The sequence below is a fragment of the Trematomus bernacchii genome, unplaced genomic scaffold, assembly GCF_902827165.1.
Source record: "Trematomus bernacchii unplaced genomic scaffold, fTreBer1.1, whole genome shotgun sequence".
Lineage (NCBI taxonomy): Eukaryota > Metazoa > Chordata > Actinopteri > Perciformes > Nototheniidae > Trematomus > Trematomus bernacchii.
Window position 1 is genome coordinate 1614480 of NW_022988176.1, and position 11139 is coordinate 1625618.

Genomic DNA, 11139 nt, shown 5'->3' on the forward strand with positions numbered 1-11139 from the left:
AATGATTCCATTCAATGCAGGAAGACATCTTATGGGGACTTTGCTTCTTTTGAATATGTGGCCCTTCAGCTGAAATGCTCCTCTCGAGCTCTGTTCCTAAATATCTATAGACCACCCAAATACTGTGCAAGCTTTTTTGATGATTTTACTGAACTGCTGTCTATAGTGTGTATTGACTTTGACCGTTTAGTCATTGTTGGTGATTTTAACATCCATGTTGACAACCCCCAGGACAGAGGGGCTAAAGAACTGTTTTGTGTTCTTGATAACTATGGACTGACTCAGCATGTGGCGGAGCCCACGCACAATAAGGGGCACACTCTGGACTTAATTATCTCAAAGGGTCTGAATATCTCAAAGGTTGTGGTGACTGATGTTGCACTCTCTGATCATTCCTGTGTTTTCTTTGAGAGCTCTATTTCTGTTCACAAAAATGTTCAGAAAGAGGTAACCACAAAGCGATATTTAACTGAAAATACTAGGGAAATGTTTACTCATAATTTCTCATCCACACTTGCCCCTGCTAACATCTCAGTAAATGAGCTAGTAGATCATTTTAATTCAAAAATTAAAAATGTTATAGATACCATTGCTCCAACTAAGGTAAAGGAAGTGATTAGCAAGAAAATATCTCCATGGAGAAAGGCCATGGCCGTGAGAACAGAAAAAAGAGAGTGTCGAAAAGCTGAACGTAGGTGGCGAAAAACAAATCTCCAGGTTCACTTTGAAATCTATAAAGAGAGACTTGGCCTTTATAATTTGGAATTGAAAAAGGCACGACAGTCTTTCTTCTCTGACATCATTACCAAAAACAAAAACAACGCACGTGCCTTGTTTGCTACCGTCGACAGACTAACTAACCCCCCAGTGTCAGTAGCCTCTGAATTTCTATCCACCAGGGCGTGCAATGATTTTGCCTCCTTCTTCACTGACAAAATTCAGAAAATTAGACAAGCAGTCAGTGCCTCTACATCAGGTACAGCAAATGTTTTGTCCCTATGTCCACCTAATATCAATTCAAACACCATGATACAATTCCATCAGATTAATGGTAAAAACTTAGAGGACATTATTCAACTTCTGAAATCCTCCTCCTGCTGCCTTGATATTATTCCAACAGGATTTTTCAAAGATGTTTTTCATTGCATGGCCTCAGATCTACTTCATATAGTAAACACATCTCTTCACTCAGGTATTTTTCCAGAGGCCCTGAAAACTGCAGTCATTAAACCGCTCTTAAAAAAGAATAATCTAGATGCCTCAGTAATGAACAATTACAGGCCAATATCAAACCTGCCATTTCTAGGTAAAATCATTGAAAAAGTAGTATTTCAACAGTTCAGTAACTTCTTGCATTTAAATAACTGTTTGGATGTGTTCCAGTCAGGATTTCGTCCAAACCACAGCACTGAGACTGCTCTTGTAAAGGTCTTCAATGACATCCACTTAAACACAGACAGTGGCAGAACTTCAGTGTTAGTATTATTAGATCTCAGTGCTGCATTTGACACTGTTGACCACAACATATTACTAGACCGACTAGAAAACTGGGTGGGACTTTCGGCAACAGTTCTAAATTGGTTTGAGTCCTACTTAAAGGACAGAAAAAACTTTATTTCTATAGGTAAATACACATCTGAGTTGACAAATATGACATGTGGGGTACCTCAAGGCTCCATCTTGGGGCCTCTTCTCTTTAACATCTACATGCTACCACTGGCTCAGATAATGAAAAACAACAAAATAAGTTACCATAGCTATGCGGATGACACACAAATTTACGTAACAATTTCACCAGGAGATTATGCTCCAATTCAAACACTGAGTAAGTGCATTGAACAAATCAATGACTGGATGTGTCAGAACTTTCTCCAATTAAACAAAGATAAAACTGAGGTAATGGTTTTTGGAGCCAAGGCAGAACGTATAAAAGTTAGCGCTGAGCTTCAGTCTGCAATGTTCAAAACAACAGATAAAGCCAGAAATCTAGGTGTAGTCATGGACTCTGACCTGAGTTTCAACAGTCACATTAAAACAGTTACTAAATCAGCCTACTATCACCTAAAGAACATATCTAGGATTAAAGGACTAATGTCACAGCAGGATTTGGAAAAACTTGTCCATGCTTTTATCTTCAGTAGACTCGACTACTGCAATGGTGTCTTTACAGGCCTCACTAAAAAATCTATTAGAAAGCTGCAGCTAATTCAGAACGCCGCTGCTCGAGTCCTCACTAACACTAAGAAAGTGGATCACATCACTCCTGTTCTGAAGTCCTTACACTGGCTTCCTGTGTGTCAAAGAATAGATTTCAAAATATTGTTGCTGGTTTATAAAGCTTTGAATGGTTTAGGCCCAAAATACATGTCTGACCTACTGCTAAATTATGAACCATCCAGAACCCTCAGGTCTTCAGGGACTGGTCAGCTTTCTGTCCCCAGAGTCAGAACTAAACATGGTAAAGCAGCATTCAGTTATTATGCTCCGAATATCTGGAACAAACTCCCAGAAACCTGCAGGTCCGCTGCAACTCTTACTACTTTTAAATCCAGGCTGAAGACTTTTCTTTTTGCCGCTGCTTTTAATTGAACTATTCACATCTTAAACTGCACTGTAACTTTTAACTTTTATCCATGTATTTTTTCTTTTAATGTTTATTTTATTATCTTTCCTTTTTAATGACTGATTTTAAATGCCATTTTTAAAATGTCTTCCATTTTTGTAAAGCACTTTGAATTACCTTGTGTTGAAAGGTGCTATATAAATAAACTTGCCTTGCCTTGCCTTGCCTTACCCTGTGCTTTTTTCTGACCAAAGTTTTAAATAAACTCAACTGAGAATGGACTTTGGCAGGATTGATTGATTTCTTTTTCATCGGATCCAAGATCCAAGAATGTCCCTTTTCACATGTAAACATATTGTTATCTTTCATTGTGCTTTACCTTTGAGAAGATCCTGCATATTGGGGCTGAACATCCGACTGTGAAGAATGTGGTACTACATATTGGAACCAATGATGTTGTGAAACAACAGTCAGAAGCGCTGAAAGAAGACTTTAAATGTCTGTTGGAAACTGTCAGCTCTCTAAATGCGGAGGTGTTCATCAGTGGCCCTCTACCGCCAGTCAGAAGAGGAGTGGAGAGATTCAGCAGACTGTTTGCATTGAACACGTGGCTTTCAACTGCCTGTACTGACCATTCTGTCCATTTTATTGACAATTTTAACTTTTTCTGGGATCGCAGACATCTTTTTAAGGCAGATGGAGTTTGCCTGAACAAGTCAGGAGTGAAATTGTTTATCTCTAACATATTCAACTGCCTGCATCATCAATCTGTTCCCTCTGCCAAGGACAAGCGGCAAGAGGAATCAAAACAGGAGAAAGACACAACACATCGCGCAGAAAACCCTGAAGAAGTATCACTGCACCCGCCTGAGGAATGTTCTGATTATGGGAGACCTATGACACAAATGGAGGAGTCTCCACTGCCCGTCACCCCCCCCTGTCAACGCCTTTGAGGATACTCTTCATTCATCCCCCAGCTCTCTCTACTCTCCGCTCACCCTTTCACCCTCGCCCTCCCCCCTGGAGTTCGATGACCGCATGAAGGCGATACGCAGGGTTGGCAGCATGTCCTTTACCCCCGCCCCTCAACGACGCCCACCAAAATCACCGAAGACAAGCCTACGTCAACCACCTCCCCCCCCTGGCAGCATGTCCTTTACCCCCGCCCTTCCACAACGCCCACCAAAATCACCGAAGCAGAGACGCGCACCATCTCCCCCGTCTTCATCACCGTGCCTACGTCAACCACCTCCCCTCCCTTCAAGAAAGCATCTGCAGTCTCCGAAGCCTGATAAGGATGTGTGTGTACAAAACACAACAAACTCTTACTGATATGTGCTGGGTCCAGGCTCAAGGGCGTATGGCACTCTCAACTCTTTCCAGGACATGCCGGGGCCCTGCCTGCCAGTAGCTTTGCCGATATCTGTGTTGATAGGTAATAGATTAAGAGCGGTGAATCAGTTTAGAAACAGGAAGTGCTCAAACGTTTGTGTGAGGTTATCAAATTTAGCAGTGATTCCATGTCAGCCACAGCTTGTCACAAAAAATCTTACTGATAGTGTATTTAACAAACTTAAACTAGCTTTATTAAATGTCAGGTCTTTGGCAGGAAAAACATTTTTAATCAATGATTTTATCACTGAGCATAATCTCGATTTTATGTTTTTAACGGAAACTTGGATTGAACAAAATAACAGTGCAGCTGTTCTTATCGAATCAACACCTCCCAACTTTAGTTTTATGAGTCAGGAAAGAATGCATAAGAAAGGAGGTGGAGTTGCTATTCTGTTCAATGATTCCATTCAATGCAGGAAGACATCTTATGGGGACTTTGCTTCTTTTGAATATGTGGCCCTTCAGCTGAAATGCTCCTCTCGAGCTCTGTTCCTAATTATCTATAGACCACCCAAATACTGTGCAAGCTTTTTTGATGATTTTACTGAACTGCTGTCTATAGTGTGTATTGACTTTGACCATCTAGTCATTGTTGATGATTTTAACATCCATGTTGACAACCCCCAGGACAGAGGGGCTAAAGAACTGTTTTGTGTTCTTGATAACTATGGACTGACTCAGCATGTGGCGGAGCCCACGCACAATAAGGGGCACACTCTGGACTTAATTATCTCAAAGGGTCTGAATATCTCAAAGGTTGTGGTGACTGATGTTGCACTCTCTGATCATTCCTGTGTTTTCTTTGAGAGCTGTATTTCTGTTCACAACATTTTTCAGAAAGAGGTAACCACAAAGCGATATTTAACTGAAAATACTAGGGAAATGTTTACTCATAATTTTTCATCCACACTTGCCCCTGCTAACATCTCAGTAAATGAGCTAGTAGATCATTTTAATTAAAAAATTAAAAATGTTATAGATACCATTGCTCCAACTAAGGTAAAGGAAGTGATTGGCAAGAAAATATCTCCATGGAGAAAGGCCATGACCGTGAGAACAGAAAAAAGAGAGTGTCGAAGAGCTGAGAGAGGTGGCGAAAAACAAATCTCCAGGTTCACTTTGAAATCTATAAAGAGAGACTTGGCTTTTATAATTTGGAATTGAAAAATGCACGACAGTCTTTCTTCTCTGACATCATTACCAAAAACAAAAACAACGCACGTGCCTTGTTTGCTACCGTCGACAGACTAACTAACCCCCCAGTGTCAGTAGCCTCTGAATTTCTATCCACCAGGGCATGCAATGATTTTGCCTCCTTCTTCACTGACAAAATTCAGAAAATTAGACAAGCAGTCAGTGCCTCTGCATCAGGTACAGCAAATGTGTTGTCCACCTAATATCAATTCAAACACCATGACACAATTCCATCAGATTAATGATAAAAACTTACAGGACATTATTCAACTTCTGAAATCCTCCTCCTGCTGCCTTGATATTATTCCAACAGGATTTTTCAAAGATGTTTTTCATTGCATGGCCTCAGATCTACTTCATATAGTAAACACATCTCTTTACTCAGGTATTTTTCCAGAGGCCCTGAAAACTGCAGTCATTAAACCGCTCTTAAAAAAGAATCATCAGGGGTAGCCAACACGGTGCCCGCGGGCACTTGGTCGCCCGCAGGGGCAACGTGAGTCGCCCGCGGGGCATGTTCTAAAAATAGCTCGCCAAGCAAATCCAAAATGTATGAAATACACAAAACAAAAAAGGAAATGTAATTAAAAGAATCTACCCTATGCATAAACGAAACCTAAATCATAGCGAACTCTATCTACTTACTACAACTCTATTTCTATCTAACACCCCTCCTCCCCCCACCCCCACAATGAATATCGACCAATCACGTTCTTGCTTGATTTGCGGGACCAGCGTTGCAGTCTGGAAGAAAAGCAATGTGGCACCTCCCCGCTGATTTTCCTTCTGGCAGATTCTACACAACACATCAGCCCCATTGAACAGCCTATCATGCCAGCCTATACAACACATGGGAGGCAGAGTTTTACTCTGCGTGTTGCAACTTGCATATATATTTATTGCACTTGACGCACACACACGCATGGCGTAATTTCCACCTGGGACAGGGGGGACATGTCCCCCGCTCTTTTCGAAATCCCGTTTGTGTCCCCCCACTTTACAAATATGTTTATTATTATTTTTTAACGCAAGCCGTCGATCGCCACGGAGGAGCACACAGCCTCTGTGAGCGAGCGATACAGAGAGAGAGAGCGAGCGAGAGAGCTAGGGAGGGAGAGAGCTGGGGGGAGGGAGGGAGGGAGAGAGAGAGAGAGAGCTAGGGAGAGCATACCTTTATCTATTTAATATAGATAAAGTAAGAAATCATTCCAATGTGTACTATAGGACAGTAAAAAAAACAAAAAACAGTTTGAAAGGGGAGTGATTAGTAAAATAAGCATACATCAAAAGAAAGAATGCTAACTAGGTAACATAAGATAAGAATAAACCAGTTTAAATGATTTGTTATTGGTTGTGATCATATTCTAAAGATGTTTGGATTATTGAAAAGTATACATCTCTCTTTCATCTGAGTGTTGAGAGCTGTTTACATCAATTCATGTTGTGCTCAAAGTGCACCAGATTGATGCATTTCACTTGAACATTTAAAAATAATCTTCACGGGGGTGCATGCCCCCCGACCCCCCTAGAGGAGGTGAGGACCCCCCTAGAGGAGGTGAGGATCCCCCTAGAGGAGGTGAGGCCCGTCCACCCCCCAAAAAAGCAGGTTAAAATAATTAAATTGCATGTATGTTCTTTTAGTAAACACTGCAAACGGGTCCCACAGACCCAAACAGCACACAAAGGTTAAAGGTCAGCATATCATAATGTTAAAATGTGCTAAATATATACACTGCAAAAAAGAAAGAAAAAGAGGAGTAAAAGTAGCCCCCGACTTGTTTTATTTTTTAAAAGTAGCCCTCACCCTAAAAAAGGTTGGTGACCCCTGATCTAGATGCTTCAGTAATGAACAATTACAGGCCAATATCAAACCTGCCATTTCTAGGTAAAATCATTGAAAAAGTTGTATTTCAACAGTTGAGTAACTTCTTGCATTTAAATAACTCTTTGGATGTGTTCCAGTCAGGATTTCGTCCAAACCACAGCACTGAGACTGCTCTTGTAAAGGTCTTCAATGACATCCACTTAAACACAGACAGTGGCAGAACTTCAGTGTTAGTATTATTAGATCTCAGTGCTGCGTTTGACACTGTTGACCACAACATATTACAAGACCGACTAGAAAACTGGGTGGGACTTTCGGCAACAGTTCTAAATTGGTTTGAGTCCTACTTAAAGGACAGAAAAAACGTTGTTTCTATAGGTAAATACACATCTCAGTTGACAAATATGACATGTGGGGTACCTCAAGGCTCCATGTTGTGGCCTCTTCTCTTTAACATCTACATGCTACCACTGGCTCAGATAATGAAAAACAACAAAATAAGTTACCATAGCTATGCGGATGACACACAAATGTACGTAACAATTTCACCAGGAGATTATGCTCCAATTCAAACACTGCACTGTAAAAAAAAAAATTGTAAAAAAACGGAAATGTTCTGGCCAGAAAATGTCCGTTAAAAAAAGGAAAAAAACTGTAAAATAAAATACGGAGATAACATGTAAAAAAAAAGTTACTTACCTTACCACAAGTAGCCTCTATTACTGTAATTTTACATGAAATCTTTTTATTTTAACATATATTATTTGTTAGAATAGAGTCATAAACCTCTAGAAAACTGAATCTTTAAAAAATTATAAAAAAAAATCGAAAATACATAAAATTACTTTTATTATTACAAAAAGTACCGTGTATCTAAGACCATTTACAAGTAAAACACAAAGAAAAGAATGTCATTTTACTTTGAAAAAGCCTTAGTTTACATTAACTATCACATTTTTTGCCAAAAAAATCTGTAATTTTACAAGAAATCTTTTTCTTTTAACATATATTAATTGTTAGAATAGAGTTATACACCTCTAGAAAAACTGAAGAAATATTTTTTTAAATGATCAAAAAAAGCTGAAAGAAAGAAGATTACTGTTGTCATTTGAAAAAATACCGTAAATTCAAGATTCAAGGCTTTATTGTCATTTGTACATTAGCTTCAGTGTAGACATGGCAATGAAAAACTGAAGTCACAGGCTCCTCCAACAGTGCAACATATATATAGAACATAGAACAAATAAAACAGATAAAATAGAATAGAAACAGTGCAAGAAGAGTCTATATGCAAGTAAACGGAATGATTGCACTGCCGTACCAGGCCGTGATGCAGCCAGTCAGGATACTCTCTATGGTGCACCTGTAGAAGATGCAGAGTATCCTGGAGTCCATGTTGAACTTCCTCAACCTGCAGAACAATTACATCATAATGTCCAGGGACTTTTCACACGGAGAGAAAACATACACATGTTGAGAGGAAACTGCATTTTTTGGTAGGACCAGAAACGTTTTTAAGCTTCTTCTTGCCCCTTTTGAACATGATAGAAACTTTGAGAATACAATTTTTTTTATACCTTGAAAGTTTTTTTTTTTTGCCCATCTTTGTTATAAATATTATTGTTTGTTTTGTTTCTAACATGTTCAATAAATTGACTAATACAATTTTGTTTTTAAAGAGCCGCTGTTTTGGTGATGGTGTTAGTGTGATGAGTCCATGTCAGGTCCTCAGTGATGAGTCAGGTCCTCAGTGATGAGTCCATGTCAGGTCCACATCACTGTGATGTGGACCCCGAGGAACCTGAAGCTGCTGACTCTCTCCACCGTAGTCCCATTGATGGCAATGGGGGCGTGTCCCTCTCTCTGCTGCTTCCTGTAGTCCACAATCAGCTCCTTTGTTTTGCTGACGTTGAGATGGAGGTTATTATCCTGGCACCAAGATGTCAGGTTTTCGACCTCCTCTCTGTACGCCGTCTCGTCGCCGTCGGTGATCAGGCCGATGACGGTCGGGTCGTCAGCAAACTTCATGAAATCTAAGACCATTTACATGTAAAACACAAAGTTAACATGTCATTTTACTTTGCAAAAGCCCAAGTTTACATTAACTGTCCGATGTTTTGTAGAAAAAAAATCACAAATATATATATATACACACACAATATATTATTGAAAATAATATACATCACAAAAATAAAAACAATAAATAAAATATATTTTAAGTAATAATAAAGCAGAATAGACCGGCAAAGAAACATTTCAACATTTAACAATAGCCAACATTTTGTTCAAAAGATAACAATTATAAACACTAAAGAAATCTACCAGTTATGTGCGTGCGTGTGTACATGACTGTGTGTGTTTCAACTCTCTCCATTCAAAGTCAGCGACGTTTGTAATGAATGAATGCACCTTTATCTTTATCGAGTGCTGTTTTTGTTTGTATTCCTTCCTCTCCACTCTAGTCCCATTGTCCGGATTGATCTTGAATAGGCACCTGTTAAGACAGAAGTACACTTACATTTAGTGTTTAATTACACATTCTGTGGATGATACAGCCATTAATTGTCTTTACAGTTATACAGCTTGAAGTCAAAGGACAATGCTACTCTTAAATGTACTTTTCATTAACTGTTATGATCATATCTGTACATTTAAAGCATTGGTTTGAATAGATTTTGTTATATAAAGTCGTCAGTTGGCATCACTATCACACTGTATCGCAGCAGGTCTGTAAACAGGAGCAAGCGGTCACTTGAAGATCATTTGAATGTGGGTAGCTACGAGTCCCATCTTGAGAGGTTTGTGTGTAACTGGGGCAGATGAGGTGCGTGTCAGTAGCAGAGTGAGCGGTGTAAAAGCATTGTAATTAACCGAAATAAGTTGTAATGTGTTTGTTCATTGCAATAATACCAGGTTTTCTTTTGTTGTCCACAAAGGGCCCTCTTTCCGTCATTTTCATTGAGCTGAAGTAAACATACCACCGATTGGCTAAGAGTGAGTTTGGGCTTTTAGGGAGGAGCCAAAGCACACCACTGCAAAGGAAAGGGGTACGCTGAATTTACAACCCAAGACAAAACGAGAGCATAATGCGAAACAGAATGCAGCACAATAATCTTTTTATCTCGATTATCTTGTATTGTCAGGAGCACTTATCGTGTCTCAGAAATGTGCACAATCCTCTACTCTGTGGTTTAAGATGGAATTACTTAATAATTACAATTCAAGTCTTACCTCTGCAAGAACTCCAGGGTAGCTCCCAGTTCTGAGCGATAACTGATGTTGAGGCAGTAATATGCTGCAAACATCAGTATCAGGGCGTCGACAATATTCAGGACACTGCCACTGACGATGGCCTGGTCCTCTGCTATCATGTACTGTCCAGCTGTCAGGGGAGAACTCCCTTAAGGTACACAACAGGAAAAAGTCACAAAACATTTATAAATCCAAAAAATATTTAGTGCAGATTGTTTTGTTTTTTTACTGGTGATCACATGGCCAATTGTATTTTAGGAATGATCAGCTCCTGCAGCTTTCTTTTCTTTCTTAAGTGTTTCCTAATGTTAACAGTGTAGAAAATGTCACATCATAAAGGGATAGTTTGGGTGTTTAAAGTGGGGTTTTATAAAGGTACTTATCCATAGTCAGTGTATTACCTAGAGTAGATGATGGCCGGCAGGGGCGGACTGGGAAACGGTGGACCTCTGTCGCCTGTCAGCGCAACTTCAGGCCCCGGCTCCACGAGGACAAATACGGCAAAACGCATCGGAGTAACGCAAATGCAACCGCAAAAAACCTTCCGTCCCCACGCAATATACACCGGATTGTGTCAAGCTCCACGAGACGGCTCCGTTTACATCCAAACGCTGGAAAAGCTGCAGTACATATGCCGAACCTGTACGTGGCGCTGTAACTTCCTCCACAAAAGCAGCAACTTCCTCCACAAAAGCAGCGAAGAAGAATGGTTGTCATGGCTGCACTTCTGTGTATTCTCCGCGGTGGGGGCCGACAGAACCGGGCAGAGTTTTTCGCCGGTCAGCGTGTGTTAAAGTTTAAATCTTCCGGACAAAATTATAAAAGTGCCGGTCAAAGGTCTTCATTGTTATTTATTGAGCTTTAAAACAAATGAATAACGACGATATAATGATATATAATCATCAAATAC

The 11139-nt window shown here is 40.0% G+C and overlaps 1 long non-coding RNA gene across 1 annotated transcript; it reads right to left on the minus strand.

The window, feature by feature from the left end:
- Window positions 1–8984: 8984 nt before the first annotated feature.
- On the minus strand, window positions 8985–10295 carry LOC117475988. Its single transcript, XR_004555227.1, has 3 exons — window positions 10209–10295; window positions 9387–9471; window positions 8985–9010 (listed from the first exon to the last, which is right to left on the minus strand). It is a non-coding gene; the product is annotated as an uncharacterized LOC117475988 (long non-coding RNA).
- Between the last annotated feature and the right edge of the window lie 844 nt (window positions 10296–11139).